The 6,317-nt window shown below is 39.5% G+C and overlaps 1 pseudogene; it reads right to left on the minus strand.

Moving 5' to 3' along the window:
* Window positions 1-2,594: 2,594 nt before the first annotated feature.
* On the minus strand, window positions 2,595-4,498 carry LOC133754038 (SRSF protein kinase 2-like; annotated as a pseudogene).
* Between the last annotated feature and the right edge of the window lie 1,819 nt (window positions 4,499-6,317).

Genomic DNA, 6,317 nt, shown 5'->3' on the forward strand with positions numbered 1-6,317 from the left:
ACAGTGGTGGTTTATCACATCTGAATACAATACATTATGATATAGAAAGTTAGATTATGATGTCACCATGTCTATTATATTATCACAATTAATTTTTTTCAAGTTTTGCCCCCTTTATTTTTTTATTTAGTAAATATAAATTTCCAAAGTACAGTTTATGGATTACATTGGCTTCCCCCCCCATAATTTCCCTCCCACTTGCACCCCTTCCATCTCCCACTTCCTCTCCCATTCCATTCACATCAAGATTCATTTTAATTATCTTTATACAGAAGATTGATTTAGTATATATTATGTAAACATTTCATCAGTTTTCACCCACACAGAAACACAAAGTGTAAAATACTATTTCAGTACTAGTTATAGCATTACTTCACATTGGACAACACATTAAGGACAGAGATTCCACATGAGAAGTAAGCACACAGTGACTCCTGTTGTTGACTTAGCAATTTGACACTCTTGTTTATGGCATCAGTAATCTCCGTAGGCTCTAATGATGAGTTGCTAAGGCTATGGAAGCCTTTAGGGTTCGCCGACTTCAAACTTATTCCAACAGGGTCATAGTCAAAGTGGAAGTTCTCTCCTCCCTTCAGAGAAAGGTACCTCCTTCTTTGATGGCCCTGTTCTTTCCACTAGGATCTCACTTGCAGAGATCTTTCATTTAGGTCTTCTTCTTTTTTTTTTCCAGAGTGTCTTCGCTTTCCATGCCTAAAATACTCTCATGGGCTCTTCAGCCAGATCCAAATGCCTTAAGGGCTGATTCTGAGGCCAGAGTGCTATTTAAGACATCTGCCATTCTATCAGTCTGCTGTGTATCCCGTTTCCCATGATGGATCCTTCTCTCCCTTTTTTATTCTATCAGTTAGTATTAGTAGACAATAGTCTTGTTTGTGTGATCCCTTTGACTCTTAGACCTATCAGTGTGATCAATTGTGAACTGAAGATCACTTGGACTAAGAGATGGCATTGGTATATGCCACCTTGATGTGATTGTATTGGAATCCCCTGGCACGTTTCTAACTCCACCATTTGGGGCAAGTCCGATTGAGCATGTCCCAAATTGTACATCTCCTCCCTCTCTTATCCCCACTCTTAAATTTAACATGAATCTAACAACTAACTGAGCACCAAAGGGGAAACGTGTTGAAGTGAAATGGACACTATGAGAAATAGTGATTTGATCAGCTCTTGTCCTGACTGTTGATGTACAATATAATACTTAATCTATTTTAGTATTTTTTTTGTTCTAGTACTATTGGTTGAACTCTGTAATTAACACACAGTTTTTCTTAGGTGTTTAAATTTTATCACAATTAATTTTTAACTATCCCCTTTTTTCTCTCGTCCAATTTAATCTACGTATTTAAGTTAACTGTTTGGAGGAGACTTCAGCCCATGGTACCCAGCCATCACATTTTTAAAGGGAAATCACCCTTTTCCTTTAAAAGTACTTGGGAGGGGGGAAGCCATTATAACCCATAAGCTATACTTTGGAAATTTATATTCATTAAATAAAAGTTTAATAAAAAAAGAAATATGCCAAAAAACTAGGAATGGGACTGCTAAATCATAATGCATATTTTAGAATGAGAAGTATGTATTTTCCCTCTTTAAATTGCCATATGGGGAATGGCATCTTGTAACCCAGAGCCACTTCATTTCAAGTCTAATATAAAAGGACTGTGATGGAATGAAAAGTGTGTACAATGCCTTGGAGCAGTTAAAATCTGCTACATGCAACTCAGGCTATAAAGCACTCAAGACTTGGTAGCTTTTCCGCATTTGAGTCCCCATCCCATTTCTAATGAAAATTAACATTTACAGAGTGCATTTACATACAGTATAATACAGGAATGAAGTCCCTTTGCCAGAAGGTAAAATTGTACATTCCCTTGCTATTTCTTGGTTCCAACTTGATAATATCTTTTTTAAAAATTATTGGATATGTAGAGTTATAGACAGTGAGAGAGACAGAGAGAAAGGTCTTCCCTCCTTTTGTTTACTCCCCAAATGACTGCAATGGCCAGAGTTGTACTAATCTGAAGCCAGGAGCCAGGTGCCTCTTCCTGGTCTCCCATGTGGGTGCAGGGGCCCAAGAACTTGGGCCATCCTTCACTGCCTTCCTGAGCCACAGCAGAGCTGGACTGGAAGAGGAGCAACCAGGACTAGAACCCAGCACCCATATGGGATGCCAGCACCAGAGGCAGAAGATTAACCAAGTGAGCCACGGCGCTGGCCCCCAATAATATGCTTGTAAGTTATAAAGTACTCAGCTAAAATATTTCTTCATAAATAGTTACAAAACCTGCCAAAATACAAATGGGACACACACAGCACACAGCACAAGTAAGAATGCTTAGAGACCAGAAGTGAGTGAGCAGTGAACTACTTAGCTGAAGACAAAATACTACCCTTCCCCAGGACTACAGTGCACAAAAAGATACATCTCAACAACAGTACCTCAAAGCAATATAAAGGCCTGAGGATGAAGCCAGCTCACTTGCAATCCTGTTAAAGAATGAGAGTAACCATGTAGGTCAGATGTATTGGAAAATATTTGCTAGCACAGAATGCTATATTTGTAGAATTTGCTAAGAATTCAACCTTGAATTCTGAAGACATTTGCTAGCAGAGGCTTGCTTTTCTGGAACTACTTCTAATATCAGGATCAAGAAATCTGTGAATTGTGCATCATATTCATGGAACCAGCCATACCCTTTCACAAGTACATCAAACAGGCTCCAGGGCTTCAGTGTGGTGAAGTGCCACAGTTCTCCATGCATACTGTACTCCAAATTACAGCAGGTGTACTGTAACCTGTGCCTATCAAAACCTCTATGGATCTATACTACCATGTCTAGATGTCTTCTACGAAGTGTTTATACACCCAACAAGCATTTCCCAGATTAACAAATTTTACTCTAATTTTATCTTCTTTCCAAGGTTCCAGAGGTTCACCAACAAGTCAGCTGCCTAAGTTTTTGTTTTTGGCAAATCCCCAGTACTGGAGACTGAAACAGTCCTGTTAGTGTCATGGGATGGACTGCTTTCTTCTTGTTTGGTCAGTGATGATACCTCTGACAGGAAAGAGCTGCAGGCCACAGGTTCTTAGGGCCCTGAGAACAGGGAAGTAGGAAACTCCAGAAGCTGTGACTCGGGTATTTTATGTTCCATTTGGCAATTCACCATTGAACTGTAGATAGGAGCTGCTATATGTGTAATCACTTTCTGCATTTGGCTCATCAGGGTTATACTCATCGGGATTTGGGCAGTCATCTTCATCATCTTCCTCCTCCTCCAGCTGCTGCTCCAGTGAGAAGGGTCCATTCTCTATACAGTTGGTTTTCAGGATTCTATCCATGTGGGATCTAGGTTTGCAAGTTCCTGTTCGACATCTTCATCTTTCTCAATTTTTTCCTTTCTTGGCGTCTCCTTTTTTGCCTTGGTCCTCAGCTTCACCACTGCACTTTGCAGTCTCCTCCTCAGCAGCCTCCTCCTATTCTGCCATTTTCAGTTGCACTTCTGGGCAATATTCACTATCTTGCTCATTGGAAGATACAGCTGAGGTGATGTTTTCTTCTATTATTTTCCTTTCAGCTCTGCACTCCAGTTCTTCTATCTCCTGCAGGCATTTCTCCAATAATATTGCCTGCCTCTCCTGCTTCTCTTTCAGCTTTTTCTGCCTGTTTTAGTTATTTTTCCTGTAGGTTTTTGCTGTGGAGATGTACTTACTGCAAACCCTGAAGGAGGAGGAGCACCTGCTTTCTGCCATTCAGTGGACTTGGCAGCCATTCTTCTCACATAGGAATCATCCCACACATTAGAATGTTTTGTGGGTTTATGTCAGTGTGAATGATCTTGCATTTACTGTGCAGATAAACTAAACTTTGAAGGACCTGTCAAATGATACTCTTCACACAGCATACTGGGAGGCCTTGATAGTTGGACTTGATCCATTTGAGGAGATGGTGGCCAAGCACTTCAGATACTGTGTAGACATGCATTCCATTCACGTCTGAAATCTTGTTGTCGATCAGCTGGACTACCATGTCTGTGGGTCACTGGGATAACTTTCTTGAACACATTTGAGGAATTTCATTTCATCCAAGGCTGTTTCTATATAATCTTGGGCACTTTTACAAGTTTCATAGCAACAGATCTTTTCCAATGCATATTCCAACACAGCCAGACAGCAGAGAAGTGCCTCCCTCCAGGCTTCCTGATAACATGATAACAGCCATTGAAGAGGTCTCCAATTTTCACTGGATGATAGGCACCTTTGCAGTAGTCCACAGGGTCCTCTTGCTCCTCATCATTTGATCCCTTCCCCTGGCTTTGGGGGTGTGAGGTCTGGCAGAGGTGGCAGAGGTGGTGGCAGTGGCAGCAGTCAAGGAAATAAAGGAGCTGTCTGCTGATGCTCTGGCTTTTTCAGATGCTTCTCTCTTTTTGGCTTCCATTTTCAGGCCTGAGTGGCTAGCACTTTCCCAGAACTCATTGCTACATGGTGCAAGTGGGGTGGCAGGCTTTATGGTGGTGGCAGGTGTGGAGGTCATGCAAGAGCTGAGGTGAACCAAGCCAAGCCAAGCCAAGCCAGGCTGCAGCCTCCCCTTGCTCTGCCAGTGGAGGAGGCTGAACTGTGCCTCTACCACCGTCGCTGCCATGGCCATCACCACTGCCACTGCTCCAGCTCTCTCAATTCTTTTCATGACAATGTATTTGATTACAAAATCATATGGTGGCTTTATGAAATCGCAATGGAAATCTATGATATCACAATTGGTTATGTCATCACAATTGATTGTGATTTCAGAATTGTTGGTTTATGCTGTCATAATAGTTTTATAACTATAGTTCATTATGACAGAACAATGGTTAGTTTATAACATCATTATAGGACTTTATGAGATCAGAATATTTGTATGGCAGCATAAAGGTTTCCTGACATCACAATTGATTACCACATCATAATGTTGCTTTATGATTCACAATTGACTATGATATACACGGGTGATTTATGATATGGTTAAGTACGATATCCAATGATAAATTTATTATCTCATAGTTTTTATGAATTCACAATTAATTATGTTATCACAGTGATAAATTTATTACAATGGTGGTTAATGATATCCCAGGTGATTATAAATCAAAAGGAATTTTATAATGTCACAATTGATCATTACCTGACAATATAACTTTAAACACCACAGTAGCCTTTTTTGTCACAAAATATTGGTTTATTACATCATATGCTGTTTATGATACCACAATTTACTATAACATCATAATTACAGTTTATGGCATAACAATTGGTTATCATGACTCATTAGTGTGTTTATGATGCTACAGTGCTTTGAGTGACTTCACAGTGATGATGAAATCACAATGGCAGACTTTTATCATGATTTATCACATTTCAATTGGTTATGATATCTGAAGGGTTTTTGCATCACAACTGATTAAGCCATAAGAACAATAGCTTATCACAATGTTTTATGACACCAAAATATACTTTCAAATCACAATGGCTTTTTCATCACAATTATAATGTTATAATGCTAGTTTTATTACAATACAATCATTGGTTTATGACTTCACAATAGTACATTAATAACTTTTTTTTTACTTTTTTTTAAACTTTTATTTAATGAATATAAATTTCCAAAGTACAGCTTATGGATTACAATGGCTTCCCTCCCCCATAACTTCCCTCCCACCCACAACCCTCCCCTCTCTCACTCCCTCTCCCCTTCCATTCACATCAAGATTCATTTTCAATTCTCTTTATATACAGAAGATCAATTTAATATATATTAAGTAAAGCTTTCAACAGTTTGCACGCACACAGAAACACAAAGCGAAAAATACTGTTTCAGTACTAGTTATAGTATTAAATCACAATGTAAAGCACATTAAGGACAGAGATCCTACATGAGGAGTAAGTGCACAGTGACTTCTGTTGTGGACTTAACAAATTGATGCTCTTGTTTATGGCATCAGTAATCACCCTAGGCTCTTGTCATGAGTTGCCAAGGCTATGGAAGCCTTTTGAGTTCACCGACTCTGATCATATTTAGACAAGGTCATAGTCAAAGCGGAAGTTCTCTCCTCCCTTCAGAGAAAGGTACCTCCTTCTTTGATGACCTGTTCTTTCCACCGGGATCTCACTTGCAGAGATCTTTCATTTAGGTTTTTTTTTTTTTTTTTGCCAGAGTGTTTTGGCTTTCCATGCCTGAAATACTCTCATGGGCTTTTCAGTTTATCCGAATGCCTTAAGTGCTGATTCTGAGGTCAGAGTGCTGTTTAGGACATCC

This window comes from Lepus europaeus, chromosome Y (assembly GCF_033115175.1).
Source record: "Lepus europaeus isolate LE1 chromosome Y, mLepTim1.pri, whole genome shotgun sequence".
In the NCBI taxonomy this organism is placed as follows: Eukaryota; Metazoa; Chordata; class Mammalia; order Lagomorpha; family Leporidae; genus Lepus; species Lepus europaeus.